Consider the following 22,920-nt stretch of genomic DNA (forward strand, 5'->3'; position numbering starts at 1 on the left):
TCATACTCTGACACTCATCCATTCCCGAGCTTCCAGAGGGTCTCTCCCCGTCCCACATCCCCACCTTCAGCCTCTCATGCCATCTCTCTAGCTCCCCCCAAGGTCCAACGGCTACCCCTCGTTCTTAGGAAAGAGGCCATCTTGGTTTCAATGAGCCCAGCCCCTTCGCTGTGAGCCCCCACACTGGGCAGAGTCTGGGTCTGGCTAACACCCGAGAGCATTCCTAGAGAGATGGACTGCTTCCAAACTTTCCCTTTCCCGGGCTTCACTTCCAATCCACGTTAATCAGTCAAATAATCCAGCCATCACTGGTATTTAATGAGCATAACTCACCTACTCTCTATCAGTCAGTTGGTCAGTAGTAGTTATTGAGTGCTTACTGTGTGCAGAGCACTATACGAAGCGATTAGGAGAGTCCAATGTGACACATTCTCTGCTCACAACGAGCTTAAAGTCTAAAGAAGGAGACAGACATAATAATAATAATGGTATTTCTTAAGTGCTTACTATGTGCCGAAGACTGTTCTAAGTGCTGGGGTAGATACAAGGTAATCAGGTTGTCCCAAGAGGGGCTCACAGTCCTAATCCCCATTTTACAGACGAGGTAACTGAGGCCCAGAGATGTTAAGTGACTTGGCCAAAGTCACATAGCTGACAAGTGGCAGAGACGGGATTTGAACCCAAGTCCTCTGATTTGGGTTCCCTTGGGTCCTCTTGCCACTACATTATGCTCCCTCTCTAATATAAATATTAATATAAATTAATATAAAGACATTAATGTAAAGACATTAATTTTATATGATTAATATAAATCAACAAATAATCCACCAGTGGTCAACCGTGAATAATGATAACGGTATTTGTTAAGTGCTTACTATGTGTCTAGCACCGTTCTAAGCACTGGGGTAGATGCAAGCTCCGCAGGTTGGACACAATCCCTATCCCCCACGGAGCTCACAGTCAGAATCTCCATTTTACAGGTAGGGGAACTGAGGCCCAGAGAAGTGAAATGACTTGCCCAAGGTCACACAGCAGACAAGTGGAGGATGCGGATTAGAACCGAGGTTCTTCTGACTCCCGGGCTTGTGCTCTGTCCACTAGGCCATGTTGCTTCTCCTGTTGACTATAAACTTGTCATGGGCAGGGAACGTGTCTATCAGCTCTGTTGTATTGTACTTTCCCAAGGTTCTTAGTATAGTGCTCTGCACACAGTAAGCGAACTATAAATACCATTAATGATGGTGATTGTGGGGAGGTGTTACAAGGGAATGGACAGACGATAATCCGTCTGTCCTGATAATCCTGAAGAACCTTGGTTCGTGATGACCTCATAGCGCAGGGGACTGCAGATCGATACGAAGTGGTCGTAGTACATCGTGGGGAGGATGAAAAGTTCTGAACCGGCAAACAGGACCACCGAGAAGATTTGGGTGGCACAGCCCAGAAAAGAAATGGATCTACGGTTCATCAAGGAGTTCTGAATGGATTTGAGGATTGTGAGGGAGATGAGGCAGGGGTCGACGAGGGACAGGTACCTGAGGAAGAAGTACATGGGGGTGTGGATGTGCCGGTCGAGGGCAGTGACGACGACGATGAGGAGATTCCCCATCAGGGCTGCCAGGTAGACCAGGACGAACAGCGCAGCGTGGACCAGCTACAGCTCCCGGACCTCCAAGAATCCCAGAAGCAGGACTTCCATCACCTTGGTGACACTGAATATTTCCTGCAGATTTCCGAGACCATTTACAGGGACAAGGAAAGATTTAGAATCTAGCTGAGATAACAGGAAAAAAAATTATATCAGATTCCCAAGTGAAGGAGAACACCTTTTCACACAGTAAGTGCTCAATAAAGATGACTGAACTCAAACAATCAATGGTATTTATTGAGTGTTTACTCTGTGCAGAGCACTGTACTAAGCGCTTAGGAGAGTTCAGGACTGCATTGCCTCCCCACATGGAAAAGCAGCATGGCCTAGTGGAAAGAGCATGGTCCTGGGAGTCAGAGGATCTGGGTGCTATTCCAAGCTTCACCACTTTTCTGCTGTGTGACCTCAGGCAAGTCACTTCACTTCTGGGAAGAGCAGTCGTCCCTCAGATATGAAGAAGGAGAGTGTTCCAGGCCAGAGACAGGACATGGGTGAGAATTTGGGGTCGAGATATAAAAGATGGTGGTACAGTGAAGAGGCTGGCATAGAGGAGCACAGTGTGTGGGGTGGGTTATGATAGAGCAGCGAGGTGAGGTATGAGGGGGCAAGGTGCTTTAAGGGAAGGCCTCTTGGAGAAGTTACCTCAGTTACCTCTACAACGCCCTAGACACAGTAAGCATTCAAACAATAGAAGCATCTTGGCCTAGTAGAACGATCCTGGGCCTGAGAGTCAGGGAATCTGGGTACTAATCGCAGATCTGGCGATTGCTTGCTGTGTGACCTTGAGCAAGTCATTTAACTTCTCTGTGACTTGTCTCTATCTACCTCAGCGCTTAGAAAAGTGCCTGACACATAGTAAATGTTTAACAAAAGCCATAAAAAACCCCATTGATTGACTGATTTTGTACTTGGATTTGAACCCTTTATTCTCCCCCCTTAGCCCTCCAGAGCTTGATATACATAACTGTAATTTATTTATTATTGTCTGTCTCCCCTTCTAGACTGTCAGCTTGTTGTGGGTAGGGAATGTGTCTACCAATTCATTATATTGTACTGTCCCAAGTACTTATTACAGTGCACTGCACCCTGTAAGTTCTCAGTAAATACCAGTGATAGATCAATTGATTGGTCCATGACAGAAAACCTGAGTTTCTGACTGGAGAGCAATTGACATCAGGAGAGAATTTCCTCATTCTCCTTCATAGTCCTTGTCTAATCAATCAGTCAATCATATTTATTGAGCAGATACTGTAAGCAGAGCACTGCACTAAGTGCTTTACAGAGTACAATAGAACAGAATAACACAATTTTCCTGACCATAATGGATACACATGAATGAAAATAAATAAATTACAGATATGGACATTTTCGTAGTGGGGCACAAAAGGAAGTGGGAGAAGAGGAAATGAGGGCTTAGTCAGGGAAGGTCTCTTGGAGGAGATGTGCCTTCAATAAGGCTTTGAAGATGGGAAGAGCAGTCGTCCCTCAGATATGAAGAAGGAGAGTGTTCCAGGCCAGAGACAGGACATGGGTGAGAATTTGGGGTCGAGATATAAAAGATGGTGGTACAGTGAAGAGGCTGGCATAGAGGAGCACAGTGTGTGGGGTGGGTTATGATAGAGCAGCGAGGTGAGGTATGAGGGGGCAAGGTGCTTCAAGGGAAGGCCTCTTGGAGAAGCCTTCCTTTCAATAAGGCTCAGGGCCATAGACAGGACTCTCTGCGAGCTCAGTGAAGACCTTGTGGTTTTCCCAGTTTTAGGCAGAGTGCTTATTTTAGTGTGAACCCTTGATGAAGACCATACATATCATAATGAACTCACTGACTGCCAAAGGACTGGTGATTATCGGTCCAGGTCGCGTTCTCTTATTCTTCGCTTGTCTGTTGGTCCGGGGTGTATCACTCCCAAATCTCGCTGAGGTGTGCAGACTGTGAAATAACTTTGATTTTAAGCCTGGGAGAAGCTCTCCCTGGGACTGAACTGTTTTACTGTTGTCCCCAGCCTGTCCACTCAGAGCAGCCCTGGATAGGGACAGAGAAATAGGCGCTTTTGCCAATAGGACTGGTTGAGAGCAGGGCCGAAGATCCTCGTTAGGCACAAGAATCATGACCGTTTCCAGACAATCTGACAAACTAGGCCTCTGGGGCACCCATGCATGCCCAAGCGGTTTCAGCAAAATCCAGCAGGAATTGCTTCTGGCCTTTCAATGTTCTGGAGTAAAAAGGGACCCGAATAAGACAAAGAAACAGTGAGGAGAGGTTAACAATGCTTATTGTAGGACAGCTTCCCACTCAGCCCAATCAGGCTCCACCGGGATTTAGAGCCACTCTAGGGCATTGTGTCCAGGTCTGGATCCACTTCAGATTATTGTGCCCAGAACCGGAGCCAATGTGAGGCATGACTTCCAGAACTGGATGCAGTCTAGAGTATTGTGCCCTGAACTAGAGCAACTCCAGGGCATTGTGTCCAGAACATGGCTTACAGAACCAGATCCACTCTATAAAATGGTGTCCAGAACTGGGCGTTTTAAAATGGTTTGTGTTAAGCTCTTATAATGTGCCAGGCACTGTACTAAGCGCCAAGGGTAGATACAAGTTAATCGGTTGGACACCGTCCCTGTCCCACAGGGCTCACAGTCTTAATCCCCATTTCACAGATGGGGCACTGAATCGCAGAGAAATGAAGTGACCTGCTCAAGGTCACACAGCAAGCAAGTGGCAGAGCCGGGATTAGAAGATAGGTCCTTCTGACTTCCAGGCCCATGCTCTATCCATTAGACAACACCGCTTCTCACTTGGGAGGGTACAATATAACACAGATGATAGACACATTCACTGCCTATAGCAAGCTTACAGTCTAGAAGATATTAGAGAAGGAGCATGATTTAGTGGATAGAGCATGGGCCTGGGAGTCGGAAGGACCTGGGTTTTATTCCCAGCTATGCCACATGTCAGCTGCGTGACCTTGGACAGCAGATCACTTAGCTTTTCTGGGCCTCAGTTACCTCATCTGCAAAATGAGAATTAAGAGTCTCACTACCATGCGGGACAGGGACTCTGTGCAACCTGTTTAACTTATATCTACCCCAGTACTTACAGCAGTGCTTGGCACATAGTAAGTGTTTAAGAAGTACCATTATTATTATTACTGGACTGATGGGAGACTACCATGGTTAAGTGGTTAGTTCAATGCTCTGCACATAGTAAGCATTCAATAAATTCCATTGATTGATTGAACGGACCAGCCAGGTGGGCTCTCCCAAGTGCCCACAGCGCACAGCGTACTATTAAGCACATAGTAAGCGCTTAATAAATACAACAATGAACAAGGGCTGCGGAGAGCTTTCCAGGCTCAGAGCAAGACATTGCCTCCTCTGCCCCTTGGCCAATGACAGAGTTTTGGTTGTGCCATTTGAGCGTGAGAATGAAGGCTTACTGGGTTGGCATGGTGGTGTCTAAGTGCTGCCCTGGCCCTTGCCCAGAACCCCTGGACTCTCTCCCTCCCTGCCAGCGTCGGAGAGCTGCTCAGCCTGCAGTAGGGCAGGAATCTCACTTCAGAGGTGTGGGAGCTTTGTAGAAATGGCAAAGGGTGGGCAGTGGTCTGGCCTCATCTACAGAATCCTGTATCCCCGAGCCTTCCCATCTCCCCTGGTGGCCCTGTAGGGGTGGACGTCCACCTGCCACATTCAACAGAGGACCCCAGATCAGCTGCCTGTGCTGATCAGTGCTTGGGTGAGGGCAGGCTTCTGACTCTCCCAGATCTCTCAGCGGTGATGGGCCAGAGAGAGAGAGAGACTTCAGCAGCCCACAGTCAAGCAATCAATCGATGGTATTTATTGAGTGCTTGCTGTGTGAATAGCATTCTATTAAAAGCTTATGAGAGAGTAAGAACTTTGGAAAAGTGCAGAGCCCAGGCCTGGTAATCAGGAATATCAGCGTTCTAATCCCAGCTCTGCCTTAAGCAAGTCACTTCACTTCTTGGTGCCTCAATTCCCTCATCTGTAAAATGGGGATTTAAACTGTGATTAACCACAAGGGACACGGACTGTGTCCATCCTGATTATCTTGTAACTACCCCAGTGCTTAGTATAGTGACAGGCACAAAGTAATCATGTAACATACACCATAAAAATGGACAAAGTTAGTAATAGTAATAATTGCGGTATTTGTTATGTGCTTACTAGGTGCCAAGTTCTTTACTAAGCACTGGAGTAGTAAGAATTACTGTGATATTTGTGATTTACTGTGTACCAAGCATTGGGGTAGATACAAGGTAATCAGGTCTCACAGGGAACTCACAATTTAAGTGGAAGGAGAACGGGTTTGAATCCCCCAGAGACTGTGTCCAAACTGGTAACCTTGTATCCAGCCCAGCTGTTACAACAGTGATTGGCACATAGTAGACTCTAAGTTCACTGTGGGCAGGGAATGTGTCTTTCATATCGTTATATTGTACTCTCCCAAGTGCATAGTACAGTGTTGTGCCCATGGTAAGCGCTCAATAAATACGACTGACTCAGTGACTGGCATAGTCATTGCTTAGCAATAACATAATTATTTTAAATAATTCTTCCCTGGCTGGAGGGCCACATTTGATACCACAAGGAGTCAGATAGTGTTCCCAATTCCGAAGAGGTGCTTTCTGTCCTAGGGGATCGTTTCCACGCTGCGACCCTCCTCAGGGCGGCCTTCGTGTCCTTGAACCTCAGGCTGTATATGAAGGTGTTCAGGACGGGGGGCACCATGGCGTAGAACATGGACACCAGCAGGTCCAGCATCGACGGGGAGTCTGACACTGGCTTAAGATAGGCCTCCTCACCGGTGGTGGAAATAAATGAAGTGATGACTATGAGATGGGGCAGGTGGAGAGGCTTCGGATTGGCTCCTTGCGGACAGCATCCTCAGCACGGCTGAGAAGATGTGAACTTAGGACACAACGATGGACAAGAAACAGACCAAGCTCAGGCTTGCCGAAGGGATCATGGCTACAAATTCCCAAACCTTCCCGTTGGAAATCGGAGAGTCTGATGATCTGGGTGATCTCACAGAAGATGTGAAAAGTGTTATCTCGCAGGTCGATCACACTGGTCCCTCCCAGGGGAACCGAGAAGGTGGTGGAAGTATGCAGCATGGCAGAAAGGACCCTTCTTAGCCAGAAGGTGACTACCATCTTCTCAAAGGTCCCTCGATCCATGAGGACATAATAGCGCAGGGGGAGACAGATGGCCGCATGACATTCGAGGGAGATCGCCTTGAGGATGTAGAGCTCAGCACAAGCAAACAGCAGTAAGAAAACACTTGCAAGATGCATTGCAGGAAGGAAATGGAGTTGCAGTCGGTACAGGAGTTGAAGACGTAGCAGAGGTCAAGGTCAGACAGGTACCTGAGGAAGAAGTACATGGGGGTGTGGAGGTGCCGGTCGAGGGCAGTGAAGGCAATGATTGGGGGATTCCCCATCAGCACTGCCAGGTAGATCAGGAGGAACAGTGCAGCGTGGACCGGATGCAGCTCCTGGACCTCCAAGAACTCCAGGAGGAGGAATTCTGTCACTACTTTGTGATTGGCCATTTCTTTCCTGCCACTTCAAGGGAGAAGATTCCAACCAGGAGTTCTAATGAGGAAAGAATTAATTCAAAATGGCAGAACCTTAGAGCAGCAACTAACCTCTCTGTGGGCAGGAAGATGTCTACTTCCTCAGTGGAGCAGAGCCTGCCATTTCCTTAAAGACCTCCAAGGGTGGAATCTCCTCTGTAGTAGCCTACTCGAATTCCTTATCCCTGGTATACTAAAAAAGTCTTCCTTTACAACCCACCAAATCCTCTCCATGCTCTTTCATGGCCCCCCGCATTTTGGGTTCTCCTTGCTTGAGAAGCAGCGTCATCTAGTGGAGAGAGCACAGGACTAGGAGTCAGAGACCCTGGGATCTCATTCTGTTTCTGCCACATACTTGCTGTGTGACATTGGGCAAGTCACTTAACTTCTCTGTTGCCTGAGTTCCCTCATCAGCAAAGCGGGGATTCAATTCTTGTTCTCCCTCCTACATAGACGGTGAGCCCCATGTGAGACCTGATGTCTTGTATCTATCCCAGCTCTTAGTACAGTGCTTGGCATATAATAAGAGCTTTTGAAATGCCATAATTAATTGCAATAGAGTAATTGCCACCCCTCTCAGGGTCGCACTGGAGTGTTACCAGTACTCTACCAGTCTCGGCTATGGGAGGGAGAGTCAAGAAGAGGCCTACCCATTCCATTCCTATCTTGGGCAGTGGCTAGCGAGTGGAAGGCAATCTGCTACAAGTCAAAACTCACCTGTGCTGGGAAGCAGGAATATGGGAGAGAGTTGGGGATGGAGACTCTAGTGTACTGCACGGAAGGAGGCAATGGTAAACCACTTCCACATTTTTACTAAGAAAACTCTACGGATACACTACCAGAATGATTACAGATGGAGAGAGGGGTGTTCTTTGAGAGATGAGTCCGCGGTATCGCTATGGGTCAGAAACAACTCGATAGCATAGGACGACAAGACAATTAATTGAGTGATTAATTACAACGGATAAGATCTCTGCCCACAAGGAGCTTACTGTCTACAATATCTCTCTCTTTCTCTCTGTCTCTCCCAATCAATCAGTCAATGGTGTTTATTGAGCATCTACTGTGTGCAGAGCACTGTACTAAGTTTTTAGGAAAGTATTACTTAGGATGGGGACTGGGTCCAAACTGATTCATTTGTATCTACCCAAGAGCTTAGTCCAGTGCTTCGTATATAGTAAGTGTTTAACAAACACCATAATTAATCTCAGTTCAATAGAGTTAGTAGATGAAATCTCTGTCCACAAGGAGCCTACCCTCTCTCTCTCCATCTCTCTCTCTCTCCCCCTCCTTCCCTTCTTCTCTATGCCCAGTGTCATCTCTTGTGAGGAGAATTTGGAGAAGGTACCTCACAGAATTGCCTGGAACTGACATAGCCACAACAGTCAATGGATGATGTTTATCAGGCACATACACTGTACAGATCACTGTCCTAAATGCTTATGAGATTACAATAGAGTTTGAAGACATTAATCCCTTCCTTCAAGGAGCTTACAATCTAGTGTAGGAGATAGACATTAAAATAATCAAAACTAAGAGGAAGCCAGAGAGGATACAGATGTGTTTATAAGTGCACTACGGTGTGTAAGAGTAACCATGGTTATTGGGGAGGAATTACGGTGGGGAGATGAAAGAACATTCTGGGAAGATCTCTTCAAGGAGATGTGATTCTAGAAAGATCCTGAAGATTCCGAGAGTGGTTGTCTGCCGGAGGTGAAGATGGAGGGTGTTCCAGGGAGGGTAAAAGCAAGGAATTGATGGTGAGAAAGATAAGAGTGAGGCAGGGTGGCATGAGAAGAATGAATATGTGAGCTGGGGTATTGTGGGAGAGGAAAGAGCTTAAGGGGAGAGGAAAAAGTTTATTGAGTTCCCTAAAGCCAGTAGTAAGGGGATTCTGCTTGCTTATGATTCCTTGCATTCATGCAGCCAATCAATCAACCAATCAATCAATCTCCAACTTAGACTGGAAGCCCCATGTGGGACAGGGACGGTGTTCAACCTAATAAAATCCCAGTGCTTAGAATAGTTCTCTGTACATTGTGAGCACTCAATGAATACCATTGTTTGGATGAGAGTTGAGGACCTCCATCAAACGACCCCCCCCAACTCCTCCAGCCCTTAGGCCACTACTCCCTACCTCACAGCTCCAAAATGAACACCCCAGAGGCTCACCTGTAGTAGAGTTCAGACCCCATCACCGCCCCTCTCTCCACCTTCATTTCTCCATATATAAAATGGGGACAGGGAGGGGCACACCCAGGGAGACTCAGTTTGATTATGCTTTGGAAACCTTGATGGGCAGATCAGCTTCCTGATCGTTCCCTAGGAGAAGGTGAAGTATCTGAGACCCCCGAAATTTGACTTGCTAGCTCTTCAAGGGTGTAAAGGACTCAAAATTTAAAGGGTGAATCATTATGCTTTATTACCAAGATGTCTTTAGAGATAGTCTCCTGGAAGTCCCAAAGAACATAAAATACACAACCGATTAGCCCCAGTGGGCCCTGCAGTGGCAATAGGCACTTTCTCCCCTTCCTGTTCCTTTCCCGTTAACTTCACTCCCGTCTCTTGTCACTCTATTTGTCTCCACAATGCTCTCTCACCTCTTCAATTCTCCCTTTCTCTTTCTCCCTCTTCCTCTGTTCATCTCTCTCTTTCTGCCTTTCAGAACATGATAATTATTATTATAATTGTCATTATTATGGTATTTATTAAGCACTTACTAAGATAGTCATAGTAATCAATCAATGGTATTCATTGAGCACTTATTATGTGCAGAGCACTGTATTAACTGTTTGGGAAAGTACAGTACAACAGAGTTGATAGACCTGATTCCTGCCCTCAGGGAACTTACAGCTCGGGGGTGAAAGAGGCAGGGGGCGGGGGGGGGGCACTATGAGACTAAGGAGAGGGATAAATCATCAGGAAGCAGCGTAGCCCAATGAAAAGAGCACTGGCCTGCGAATTAGAGGAACTTCACTGTAATACTACTCTGCCACTTGCCTGCTGTGTGACTTTGGGCAAGTCACTTCACTTCTCTGTACCTCAGTTACCTCGTCTGACAAATAAGGATTCAGTACCTGTTATATTTCCTCCTTAGACTGTGAGCCCCATATGGAACCTGATTATCTTTTTTTTTGTACAGTGCTTGGCACATAGTAAGCTCTTAACAAATACTACAATTATTATTATCACCGTTGCTACTAGCATTACTATTACTGCTACTACTTCTATCACCACCATTACGACTACTACTGTTGCACTGTCCTTTTCCAAGCACTTAGTACAGTATGCTGTACAAAAATGCTCAATAAATGCAATTGATTGATTACCATGGTTATCATGACTACTGCTACTATTACTAGTGCTGCAACTATTACTACTATTGTTACTATTACTTCAATTACGACTACTATTTTTACTGCTGCTATCATGGCTACTACTATTACTACTGCTATTATTACTAATACCACTACTACTATTACTAGTACTATTACTCCTGCTATTACTATTACTACTATTACTAACAGGAGTAGTAGAGGAACAGCGTGGCTTAGTTGAAAGAGCACGGGCTTGGGTGTCAGAGGTCATGGGTTCTAATCCTGTCTCTGCCACTTGTCATCTGTGTAACTTTGGACAAGTCACTTCACTTCTCTGGGCCTCAGTTACCACATTTGTTAAATGGGGATTAAGACTGTGAGCCCCACGTGGGAAAACCTGATTACCTTGTCTCTAACCCAGCACTTAGAACAGCGCTTGGCACATAAGTGCTTAACAAATACCATTATTATTATTATTATTTTTACTACTGCCATTATTACTATTATTAAAGGCACTACTATTACTACTGCTGCTACTATGACAACTACTGCTACAGTTACTACTGCTATTACTACCCCTACTTCTATTACCATTACTTCTGCTTCTACTACTACTTCTACTAATAATAATTGTGGAATTTGTTAAGCGCTTCCTTTGTGCCAGGCACTGTACTAAGTCCTGGGGTGGTTACAAGCAAATTGGATTAGACACAGCCCCAGTCCCAAGTGGGGCTCACAGTCTCAACCCCCATTTTACAGATGAAGTGACTGAGACAAACAGAAGGGAAGTGACTTGCCCAGGATCATACAATAGACAAGTTGTGGAGCAGGGATTAGAACCCATGACCTTCTGACTCCCAGGCCAGTGCTCTATCCACTACACCAAAATACTCCTCCTCCTCCCCCTTCTCCTACTCCTCCTCTTTCTACTACTACTATCACCACCACCACTACTACTACTGCTATTACTACTACTACTACTACTATTACAGCTACCCATGCTCATCCCACTTACAGTTACTGTCTGTTTTGTTCCTCTGACCTTATCATCTTTGAGGAAACCTAACACATGAGGGTCTACCTTCCCTCTAGAAGTCCCACCTACAAGTCCTAGAACTTTGTAGAAGCCAAACAGGTCACAATGTAAAGATGCTTTACCCACTCAAACTTGAAATAATCAAGACCAGTTGGGTGGAAGGGTCCAGCAGCTCTAGCTGGCATTCATTCATTCATTCAATCGTATGTATTGAGCACTTACTATGTGCAGAGCACTGTACTAAGTGCTTGGAAATTACAATTCAGCAACAAATAGAGACAGTCCCTATGGAACAATGGGCTCACAGTCTAGAAGAGGAGAGACAGACAACAAAACAAACAAAACAACCCAAGTAAACAGGAATCAATAGCATCAATGTAAATGAATAGAATTAGAAATGTATACATATTAATATAATAAATAGAATAATAACTATGTGCATATATACACAAGTGTTTTGGGGTGGGAAGTGAGGTAGAGCAGAGGGAGGGAGTTGTGATTATGGGGAGGGGAGGAGAAGCAGAGGAATAGAGGGGCTCAGTCTGGAAAGGCCTCCCGAAGGAGATGAGTTTTCAGTAGGGCTTTGAAGGGGGAAGTGTGCTAGTTTGGCAGATGAGAGGAAGGAGGGCATTCCAGGCCAGAGGTAGGATGTAGGCCAAGGGTCGATGGCGGGACAGGCAAGAACGAAGCACAGTGAGGAAGTTAGCTTCAGGGGAGGAGAGTATGAGGGCTGGGCTGTAGAAGGAGAGAAGGGAGGTGAGGTAGGATAGGGCTGTTTGTCTAGTGTTTTCTATAATTTCCTCTGATAGCCTCCAGGAATCTGGGACAGGCTCAGCTAAACCAGGATATGTAAGTGGCTGAGAGGAGACGATGTTTGTTGACTCCAGCCTTTGAACAAGATGCTCCCAATGAACTCCAGATCTAAAGTTAGGGAACCACTTAATTAGACTCCAGGGCCTGGAAGGAAGGAAGGGTATTTTCATTTGTATTTCACAATTGCTTAGTACAGTGCTTTGCACACAGTAAGTGCTCACTAAATATTATTGAATGAATGAATGAATGAATGTCTGTGACTGCTCAGAGCCTGAAATAGCGCCTTTACATCCTGGTTGCTGATGATGCTTAAGGAGCAGTGTGGTCTAATGGATAGAACCAGGGCCTGGGAATCAAAGGACCTGAGTTCTAATCCTGGCTCCTCCATATGACTGATGCGTGACCTTGGGCAAGTTGTTTAACCTCTCTATGCCTCAGTTAGCTCATCTGCCAAATGGGGATTCGATCCCTGTTCTTCCTCCTACTTAGAATGTGAGTCCAATATGGGACCTGATCATATTGTATCTACCCCAGCGCTTAATACAGTGGTTGGTACAATGGCAGTGCTTAAGAAATACCACTATTATGATTGCTCTCTCCCCCCTTCTAGATTGTGAGCCCGTTGTGGGTAGGGATTGTCTCTATTTGTCGTTGAATTGTACTTTCCAAGTGCTTAGTACAATGCTCTGCACAAAGTAAGCTCTCAATAAATACGATTGAGTGAATGAATGAAAGAATTATTATTTTTATTACTCTGACTGTCACCTCCATTTCCTTCACATCCAGAGCCTCCGTAACAGCACCTCATTATCAATGGCATTTATTGAGCGCTTACTGTGTGCCGAACACTGTACTAAATACTTGGGAAAGTACAACACAACAGAGATAGTAGATATGTTCCCTGTCCACACTGAGCTTACAATCTAGAGAGATAGAAATTAATATAAATAAATAATTTATAATATATAATTCAAAGATATGCACAGAAGTGCTGTGGGGTTGGGAGTGCATCACAGATCCATATGTCTAGGTGATGCAGAAGAGAGAAAGAGCCGGGGAAAAGAGGGTTCATCTGGGGGAGATGCACTTTTAATAAGGCTTTGACGGTGGGGAGTGAGGTGGTCTCGTGTATATGAAGGGGAAGGAGTCCCAGGCTAGATAAACCAGAAGCCCACTTTTGCCAGAATGGAACTGGAGGTAAGAACATAAGGGGTTCTGGGTAAGAAGAGAGCTTCATCCTTCCTGAACAATAGAGGAGAGAACTGAGGTGATGATCTGTGAGAGGCGCAGCATGGCCTAGTGGAAAGAACACTGCCCTGGGAATCAGAGACCTGGGTTCTAATTCTGTTTCCATCACATGCCTCCTGTGTGACCTTAGGCAAGTCACTTCACTTCCCTGGGCCTCGGTTTGCTCATCTGCAAATGGGTGTTCAAAATTTGTTCTACTTCCTACTGAGACTGTGAGTCCCATGTGGGAGCTGCTTTTCTTGAATCTACCACAACGCTTAGTTCAGTGCTTGGCACACAGTAAGTACTTAATGAATATTCATGGATTCAATCATATTTATTGACTGCTTACTGTGTTCAGAGCACTGTACTAAATGCTTGGGAGAGTACAATGCAACAAAAAAGACTCATTCCCTACCCACAATGAGTTTACCGTCTTGAGCTGGAGGAGATGGACATTAATACAAACAAATAAATTTCAGATATGCACCAAGTGTTGTGGGGCATGGAAGGGGAAGAAAAAAGGGAGCAATTTGGGTTGATACAGAAGGAAGTGGGAAAAGAGGAAAGGAGGGTTTAATCAGGGAAGGCCTCCTGGAGGAGTTGTGCCTTCAATAAGGCTTTGAAGGGGGGAGAGTAATTGGATTTGAGGAAGCAGGGCATTCCAGGCCGGAGGTAGGACATGGGCAAGGGTTCAGCAGTGAGATAGACAAGATAGAGGTATAATGAGAAAGTTGGCATTAGAGGAGCGCAATGTGTGGGCTGGGTAATAGTAGAAGTGTATCAAGGTGAGGTAGGAGGGGGCAAGGTGATAGAGTGTTTTAAAGTCAATGGTGAGGAGTTTTTGTTTGATGCAGAGGTAGATGGGCAACCCTAGAGATTCTTGATGAGTGGAGAAACATGTACTGCACATTCTTGTAGAAAAATGATCCCGGCAGCAGAGTTAAAGTATGAACTGGAGTGGAGTGAGGAAGGAGGCTGGGAGGTCAGCAAGGAGGTTGATGCAGCAACCCAGGCAGGATACGATGAGTGGTTTTTTTAAACTGGTACCATTTGGGTGGAGAGGAAAGGGTGGATTTTAGCGATGGTGTGAAGGTAGGACTGACAGGATTTAGTGATGGATTGAATAGGTGGGTTGAATGAAAGAGAGGAGTCGAGGAAAAAAGAAAGTCCTAACATGGTTGAGTTCAGAGGCCTGAATGCCATTATCTTTTCTGTCCTGAGCACAAGAATAAGTCACCAGAGAGGGATGGAAGGAATAACCCCTTGAAGCTGCTTCAGGCAATGCAATTTTATGATTTGATTCCCTGCCCTGTCTAATTGAGCCTCTCTCCTCCTGGATCCCTGGAAACCAAAGAAAATGCCAACAAGTTAGCACCACCTCTCTCATCTCCATCCCCCCACCTCCCAAAACCTCCGGCCCAGAGAGACGTTTTCTCCTGCATTGTCTATTGGGTCTAATCAGAGAATTGCTTTTTTGCCTCTTTCCCCAGGGCCCTAGTTAACCTACCCTAAAGATTCACCCCCAACCCCAGTCTGGCCTCACTACTGAGATACAAAAACCGGGAAAGAATCCTTGGTCTCAGTCCCGCTTCTCCTTATGATCGGGAGAGCGGATTCCTGACTTCCTTCCACTCCACCATTGCGGTGGGACCTTAATGTCCCGTCTCGGGTCTGCAGTTGTCGTGCTCATTCTACAGATGGAAAAAACCGAGGCCCACTGTGGGGAAGGTGCATTGTTAAGGGACACTGGTGAAGTGGCCGACTTGGGTTCACCATTTCTACTCCTGCTTCCATCAAAATTCCAGCTCAGCAAAACGATACCCTGGGGTAAGGATGCTAGGCAGGCTGTTGGTTTTAGGGAGAGGATGGGGTAGGATTAGGCATGGGCAGGGAATGTCAGTTCTTTTACCCAGATTCCTTTGAAGGTCCAGACCTCACTGTAGCTGCCCAATAGCTGGACCAGCCACCGTGGGTGTTGTAGACCACTTAATGCCATAAGATCCTTTCCTGTCTTAATCTGAGTCGTTTTTTGTTCATTGCTTTTGTCACGTCTTGTCTTTTTAGTGTTTACTGTGTGCCAGACACTGTATTAAGCAATGGGGTAGATACCAGGTAATTAAGTTGGACACGGTCCATGTCCTACATGGGGCTCACGGCCTTAATCCCACTTTACAGATGAGGTAACTGAGGCACAGTGAAGTGAAGTAATATGCCCAAAGTCACGCAGTAGACAAGTGGTGGAGTAGCTCGCGTAGACTGTGAGCCTCATGTGAGACAGGGACTATGTCCAGCTTGATTGACTTGTTTCTACTCCAGCCCATAGAATAGTGCTTAACATTTAGAAAGTGCTTGGCCTAGTGGAAGGAGCACAGGCCTGGGAGGCAGAAGGATCCGGGTTCTAATCCCAGCTCCACCAAATGTCTGCTGTGTGACCTTAGGCAAGTCACTTAACTCTTCTAGACATGTTACCTGATCTATAAAATGGGGATTAAGACTGTAAGCCCCCTGTGAGACAGGGACTGTGTCCAACCTGATTAGCTTGTATCCACCCCAGCGCTTAGGACAGTACTTGACAAATAGTAAGTGCTTAACAAATACAATTATCATCTTCATTAACAAATATCATAAAAAATTCATAAAGCTGGATCACATACAGCTGTATTTGACTAAGGACCTTTTTCTTGGAGTGGTGAAGGGGTCTCAGGAATCCATGTTCCAAGATCTTTTCATACTTATATTCACATGATCATTTGAGTATATTCTCCCTATAGACTGCAAACTCCTTGTACACAGGGAGCATGTCTATCTAACTCTGATGTATCATACTTTCCCAAACGCTCAGTACAGTGATCCACACACTATAAATGCCCAATAAATACCATTAATCGGTGGACTTGTTCTTAGTGTTAATAATGAGAATGATGGTATTTGTTGTCTTATCTTATGCCATCGACTCATCTCCGACCCATAGCGACGTCATGGACACGTCTCTCCCAGAACGCCCCACCTCCATCCGCAATCACTCTGGTAGTGTATTTATAGAGTTTTCTTTGTAAAAATACGTAAGTGGTTTACCATTGCCTCCTTCTGTGCAGTAAACTCGAGTCTCTGTCTTGGACTCTATCCCATAGTGCTGCTGCCCAGCATAGGGGAGTTTTGACTTGTAGTAGATTGCCGTCCAATTGCTAGACACTGTCCAAGCAAGGAATGAAATGGATATGCTTCTGCTTGACTCTCCCTCCCATAGTCAAGACAGATAGAGTACTGGAAACTCTCCAGGTGCGACCCTGAGAGGGGATGGTATTTTTTAGGTGCTTACTATGTTCCAAGCACTGTGCTGAGCACTGGGGGATTTACAAGTTAATCGGGTTATCTATTGTCCATAATCTATTGTAATAACTCTCGGTATCCATGAGAAGCAGTGTGGCCTGGTGGAAATGACATGTATCCGGGAGCCAGAGGACTTGGGTTCTAATCCCGATTTCCGGCTGTGTGACCTTGGGCATGTCACTTCACTTCTCTTGGTTTTGGTTTCCTCATATGTACAATGGGAATTCAATAACTGTTCTCCCTCCTACACTTAAACTGTGAACCTCATGTAGGACAGGGACTATGTCTGACCTGATTATCTTGTGGCAGAGCCAGGATGAGAATCCTGTTCCTCTGACTCCCAGGCCCGTGCTCTTCCCACTAGACCACACTGCTTTTCTACACTGCCGCAGAACTTGGCACATAGTAAGCACTTAACAAATTAAATAATAATAACAATAATAATAATGATAATAATTTTCATTCATGCAATAGTATTCTTTGAGTGCATACTGTGTGCAGAGCACTGAACTAAACGCTTGCAAAAGCACAATAGAACAATAAAAAGACGCATTCCCTGTCCACAAGGATCTTACAGTCTCTAGAGTGGGTGAGAAAGAAGTTCATATACATAAATAAATTACAGGTATGTACATGAGTGCTGTAGGGCTGGAAGTGGGGAAGAACAAAGGGAGAAAGTTAAGGCAATGCAGACGAGAGTGGGAGAAGAAAAAAAGGGTTTAGTTAGGGACGGCCTCCTGGAGGAGATGTGCCTTCAGTAAGGCTTTGAAGTTTGGGGAGAGTAACTGTCTGTTGGATGTGAGGAAGAAGGGCACTCCAGGTCAGAGGCAGGACTTGGGTGAAGGGTCAGGGGAGAGACATGTGAGATCGAGGCCCAGTGAGAAAGATAACATTAGAGGAGCGAAATGTGTGGCCTGGATTGTATTTGGAGAAGCAGAGGGAGGTAGGAGGAGTGATGGAATGCTTTAAATCCAATGGTGAAGGGTTTTTATTTCATGTGGAGGTGGATGGGCAACCTCCTTAACCCACTCTGAGGGTGACATGTCCTGAACTTTTTTGTAGAAAAATGATCCAGCAGCAGAGTGAAATATGGACTGGGGTAGGGGGAGACAGGAGGCTGGGAGGTCAGCAAGGAGGCTGATTCAGTAATCCAGGCGAGAGAGGATAAGCGATTGTATTATGGTGGTAGATGTTTGGGTGGCTAGGAAAGGGTGGATTTTTAGACTGTGAGCCCACTGTTGGGTAGGGACTGTCCCTATGTGTTGCCAATTTGTACTTCCCAAGCGCTTAGTACAGTGCTCTGCACATAGTAAGCGCTCAATAAATACGATTGATTGATTGATTGATTGGATTTAGCAACGTCGTGAAAGTGGGACCAACAGGATTTAGTGATGGATTGAATATGTGGTTTGAATGAGAGAGAGGAGTCAAGGACAAAGCCACGGTTATGAGATAGTGAGATAGAAAGGATTGTGGTGCTCTCTACAGGGATGGGAAAGTCAGGGGGAGGACAATGCGTGGGTGGGAAAATAAGGAATTCAGTTTTGGACATGTTAAACCTGAGGTGATGGGAGGACATCCAAGTAAAGATGTTTTGAAGGCAAGATGAAATGTGAGACTGCAGAGAGGGAGAGAGTTCAGGACCGGAAATGTAGATTTGTTTATCATCCACATAGAGGTGGTAGCTGAAGCCATGGGAGTGAATGAGTGCTCCAAGGAAGTGGGTGTGGATGAAATAGAAGGGGGCCCAGAACTGAACCATGAGGGATCCCCACAGTTAGGGGGTGGGAGGCAGAGGAGGAGCCCATGAAGGAGACTGAGAATGAATGACCAGAGAGATGAGGAGAACCAAGAGAAGACAGAATCGGTGAAGCCAGGATTGGATAACGTTTCCTGGAGAAGGGTGTAGTCCACTCTGTCGCAGAGGTATGGGAGGTCTGGGAGGATTAGGATGGAGATTCTATCTCCATCTCAATCTCCTGGGAATCTCAGAGGTCTGGGAGCCGCAGCTGTTTCATGCCACTCTGTTCCTCCTACTGTACCTGGCAGCCCTGTCGGGGAATCGCCTCATTGTCGCTGTCACCACCCTTGACCGGCGCCTCCACACCCCCATGTACTTCTTTTTCAAGAACCTGTCCGTCCTCGACCTCTGCCTCATCTCCACCTTTGTCCCCAAGTCCATCTTCAACACCTTGTCCAATAACAGATCCCTCGCTTTCCTGGCTGCGTCCTCCAGGTGTTTATCTTCTGATTTGCTGTCAGTTCTGAAATGGCCTTGCTCATTGCAATGTCTCACAACTGCTACGTGGCCATTTGCTGACCCCTGAGCTATGACGTTATCATGCATCTAAGGGCTTGTGGGAAGATGGAGGCTGCCTCCTGGCTCAGCGGAGTTCTCAATGGACTCCTGCACATGGCTGCGTCCTTCTCCACACCCTTCTGTACATCCAAAGTGATTAATCAATTCTTCTGCGACATACTTCCGCTCCTGAGACTCTTCTGCTCCAGGGGTTTCCACAGTCAGCTGGGAGTCATTGCTTTCAGCATGCTTGTAGAGTCATTCTGCTTTACCTCCATTACTCTATCTTACACGCACATCTTCTTGGCTGTGCTGAGGATGCAGTCCACAGCAGCCCGGGTCAAAGCTTACTCCACCTGCCTGGCCCATCTCGCCGTCATGTCTTTATTCGTCTCCCCATCCCTGGTAGAATATTCCACCTCCATCGCCAAGCCCCCATCCACCCTGGTAGGGTCCCTCTTCTACACCGTGGTGCCTCCTACCGTGAACCCCCTCATCTACAGCCTGAGGAACCGAACCGTGAAGGGAGCAGTGAGAAAACTTGTCTGCAGATCGAAAATGATCTGAGACAGTCCCCTACTCAGCTTTGCCATACCGCATCCCTCTTTTTAAAAGCCCTAGTGGGTCGTCTCTAATGGAGTTGGCTGTGTGAATGACTGTCTATGTGGACTGTCTTTGGTCAGTACTTGTGCTCATATGCATAACAAGATAGATTGTGGTGATTCCTTGAAGACCCCAAAATTGGACAGGAATACACAGAAAAGTCCCTCTTGCCTATAAGATTGTTAAGGCTAGGGATTGTGTCTACCAACTCCGTTGTATTGTATTTTCCCAAATGCTTAGTTCAGTGCTCTGCACACAGTAAACACTCAATATGAATCATTGAATGATTGACTGATTGAAAATGTTTGAGGAGGGGTGTGGCCTAGTGGAAAGAGAATGGGCCTGGGGTTGAGAAGTTCTGCGTTTTACTCCTGGCTCTGCTACTTGTCTACTGTGTGTGACCTTGTGCAAGTCACTTAACTTCCCTGTGCCTCAGTTGCCTCATCTGTAAGATGGGGATTAAGACTGTGAGCTCCATATGGGACAGAGACTGTGTCCAATCCAATTAGTTTGCATCTACTCCAGCGCTTAGTACAGTGCCTGGCACATAGAAAATGCTTAACAATAACCATAATTATCATTATTATTAGTAGTAGTCATAGTTAACAAATACTATTAAAAAGGATTGATTGAAAGTACTGATTGATTCTGTCAATCATGCTTATTGTATGCAGAGCACTGTACTAAGCTCGTTGTGGGCAGAGAATATGTCTGCTTATTGTTATATTGTAAAGATGATGATGATGATGATGGTATTTGTTAAGCGCTTACTATGTGCCAGGCAGTGTTCTAAGCACTGGGGTAGATGCAAGGTCATATTGCAGTCTCCCAAACGCTAAACTGTGAGCCTGTTGTTTCATGGGGACCGTCTCTATATGTTGCCAACTTGTACTTCCCAAGCGCTTAGAACAGTGCTTTGCACACAGTAAGCGCTCAATAAATACGATTGAATGGATGAATGAATGAATGAATGGTCTGCACACAGTAAGCACTCAATAAATATGATTGAATGAAATGAATGAAAGCATAATATAACAGAGTTGGTGGACACAGTGAATTTACAGCTTAATATCTGGGGAAGACATTTGAGGCCAGTCACGAATCCTGGGAGGGGTCCCACCTGAGAGTCAGGAGGAAACAAGCGACTTAAGTCCTCTCTTTAGAGCCTCTCCTTAGAGCCTCTCCTTTCAAATCTCTGGCCTGAGACGTGGGCAGCAAAGTGCCCAGAGCCTAGCTCCTCCCAGCCCACAGGAAAAAGGGCTGGCACCCCAATTTGGATGCCCACTTGCCCTTCCATTTCCTCTACTTCCTGCTGCTGGGTGCCCATTTGCCCCTCTAGTTCCTCTGCTTGCTGCTGTTTTGATGCTTCTTTACCCCTCCGTATCTGCTGCTTCCTGCTGTTTGGATGCCCGCTTGCCTCTCCATTTCCTCTACTTGCTGCTGTTTGGATGCCTGTTTGCCCTTCTGTTTCCTCTGCCTGGATGACATTTTAATAAGAGAGACTCTCCGCATCTTCAAACCTTATTGAAGGCACATAATAATAATAATGGCATTTGTTAAGAGCTTACTGTGTGCAAAGCACTGTTCTAAGCGCTGGGGAGGATACAAGGTTATCAGGTTGTAACCTGATAACCTGTGAGCCCACGTGGGGCTCACAGTTTTAATCCCCATTTTACAGATGAGCGAACTGAGGCACAGGGAAGTTACATGGACCCATGACCTCTGACTCCCAAGCCTGGACTCTTTCGACTGAGCTACACATCTCCTCCAAGAGACCTTCCCCGACTAGCCCCCCATTTCCTCTCCTCCCTCTCCCTTCTGTGTCACCCTTCCACATGAATATGCTCCCTGTATTCACTCTGTACCTCAGCCCCTCAGCACCTATGCCCATATCCATAATTTATTTATATTAAAGCCATTTTCCCCCCAGACGGTAAACTCACTGCGGCCAGGGAACACGTTTACCAACTCTTCTACATTGTACTGTCCCAAGTGCTTACTACAGTGCTCTGCACACAATACACACTCAGTAAATACGATTGATTGATTGAGATGCTCAATGCAGTACCCCTGCCTTTTCCTAACCATGAAGCTCACTGGTTGGCAAATAAGGCTTACTGAACCCCATCTGGTTCAACAACCACCTATCCAATCTGAGTGTTTGGGAGTCTTTCAGTCCGCATAAAATAACTCTTCCAGGAGGTATTTCCAGATTGGTCCTCCTCTTTTCCACCTCACAACAACCCATCAGCTATTCAATCAATTAAACACTCGTATTTATTGAGTGCTTACTGTGTGAAGGTCACTGTACTAAGAGCTTAAGAGAGTACAGTACAGTAGAGTTGGTAGACATGTACCCTACCCACCATGATCTTACAGTCTAGAGGCTATGGATTTACTGATTTGTTCATTTCTGTATTCAGTCACTTATGTCAATTTAGTTGACTGTCTCTGGATGATCAGATGAGCGGGAGTGTGTTTGGCAGAATTTCTTGCACGCTTGTCTATTCTGCCCTTGAACATGCAGCAGTGCCCTTTGTATGTGGGGTGATCCTTGCTTAGACACCAATCGTTATGAGTGGAAATGCGTGGCGTGCCTTACTGGGAAGAGCCTGGTCTTAGGGGTCAGAAGACTAAAGTTCTAATTCCCACTCCGCCACTTGTCTGCTGTGTGATTTGGGCAAGTCACTTCACTTCTCTGAGCCTCTATTTTCTCATCTGTCAAATGTGGATTCAATACCTGTTCTCTTTCCAACTTAGACTGTGAACTGTATATGGGACCGGATGATCTTGTATGTTACCCAGCACTTAGTAATAATAATAATAATTGTGGTTTTTGTTAAGTGCTAACTATATGTCAAGAATGTTAATGAGGCTAGATACAGTCCCTGGCCCTCATGGGGTTTACAGTCTAAATAGGAGCGAGAACAGGTATTGAATTCCCATTTTACAGATGAGGAAACCGAAGCAGAGAGAAGTTAAGTGACTCCACCATCAGGGATGTCTTCCTCAAATGTGAAGGATTTATATATTGGGATCGTGCTTTCTACCCCT

At 45.9% G+C, this 22,920-nt stretch overlaps 1 non-coding gene and 1 pseudogene across 1 annotated transcript; both read left to right on the forward strand.

Moving 5' to 3' along the window:
• The first annotated feature begins 7,808 nt into the window (after positions 1-7,808).
• LOC119924158 lies at positions 7,809-7,945 on the forward strand. The gene has a single exon (XR_005449054.1). It is a non-coding gene; the product is annotated as a small nucleolar RNA SNORA7 (small nucleolar RNA).
• A 10,947-nt stretch (positions 7,946-18,892) lies between these two features.
• LOC119924119 lies at positions 18,893-19,830 on the forward strand (annotated as a pseudogene).
• Positions 19,831-22,920: the final 3,090 nt, after the last annotated feature.

Source organism: Tachyglossus aculeatus, unplaced genomic scaffold (genome assembly GCF_015852505.1).
Source record: "Tachyglossus aculeatus isolate mTacAcu1 unplaced genomic scaffold, mTacAcu1.pri scaffold_82_arrow_ctg1, whole genome shotgun sequence".
NCBI lineage: Eukaryota > Metazoa > Chordata > Mammalia > Monotremata > Tachyglossidae > Tachyglossus > Tachyglossus aculeatus.